This window comes from Aplysia californica, unplaced genomic scaffold (assembly GCF_000002075.1).
Source record: "Aplysia californica isolate F4 #8 unplaced genomic scaffold, AplCal3.0 scaffold00559, whole genome shotgun sequence".
Taxonomy (NCBI): Eukaryota; Metazoa; Mollusca; class Gastropoda; order Aplysiida; family Aplysiidae; genus Aplysia; species Aplysia californica.
Genome location: NW_004797829.1, coordinates 128,927 through 130,336, shown reverse-complemented (window position 1 = coordinate 130,336; position 1,410 = coordinate 128,927).

The following is a 1,410-nucleotide window of genomic DNA, read 5'->3' as shown; positions in this document are numbered from 1 at the left end:
GTAACTCCTCAAAAGCTGAAGCGAGCTGGGTGTCTCTGTTGTTATTAGAAAGTTGCTCCCTTAGAATTAGAAAGTTCTATCTGAGTTCTGTTGTTTTTTTTGTGTGTGTGACCAAGACAATGACACCAGAAACCAAACGTTCTGTCTACTCTGTCAAAATCGTGAGATTAGTCGGAGTCGTTATCAAGATAATCAAAGAATTGCATTCGAAAAAGCATGGCAAGTTGTGAAACTCAAAATTTTTTAACGTCAGATTTATCAAAACGAGGTACTGAGCAGATAGAACTTTATAAGTCTTGGGTAGCGATGTGAAAAAGGCAATCGTTGTAATGTATGGTGATTAAAAAAGATATTTTTCAAACAAAAAGGGAAAAACGAAAAACGACCGAAAACATGAAATTCAGCCAGTTTTATTGTTTTGAATTGTAAGAACCTTCCCTCGTTATTTGAGATACAAGGCAACTTTAGAACATTTTTAAAAAAATAGCAACAACAACCCCGAGACAGATCAGCACAAGAAAAAATAGAAACCAAAACAAACAAACGAAAATAAATAAATAAAAAAAGAAAGAACTCCACAGGGTCAAAAAATAAAATGATAGCATCCAGCAAGAAGAGGATCCAGGTTTTCTTGAACAGGTGTCTAAGAAAGTTTCTGAGAATCAGATGGACAGACAGGGTCACCAACAAGAAAATGTTAAGGAAAACAAGACAGATTCCCGTCAGAGATGTGGTAGGAAGAAGGCGGTGGCGATGGATTGGACATACTCTCAGGAAGTCAGACAGCTGCATAACAAAGAAAGTGTTGGATTGGATTCCACAGGGTAAGAGATCAAGGGAATGACCACGTGGAACCTGGAGAATAATCTCAGAAATTGATGTACAGAAAAGTGGGAAGACATGGAATAACATCAAGAGGCTAGCCCAGGATAGAGAAAGGTAGAAAGTGTTTGTCCGTGGCCTATACCCCAGTGCAGGGAGAGAAAGGCAATGATGATCCAGCAACAAAGGAAGAAAATAAAACATATATTATACAGAAATAATACCACTTTTTAAAAAGCACGCAAGGAAATAAAAACGCAAGAAGAAAGTTTTTAAAATGTATAAAATATTACGTCAGAACATACAATGTCATTATTTCGTTTCGTTATCAGAAATTATAACAAACACGTTTTGATTACAGCCTCCTCTCTCGCGCAGCTCAGCCAACGCAGTGATGTCACTTCCGGGGCGTGGTGCAGACTTTCCGTCTGCAGGCGGACTGACAGCACTTCCGGGTGTCTCCGCAGTCCGTGTCGACGTCACACGTCTGTGACCTCATCCGCGTCTCCAACAGGCACAGGATGGAGAACCGGGAAAACTTCCTTCCTATGTGTGGACATTGACCGGGGTTCCTGGAGAGTGGGGGGG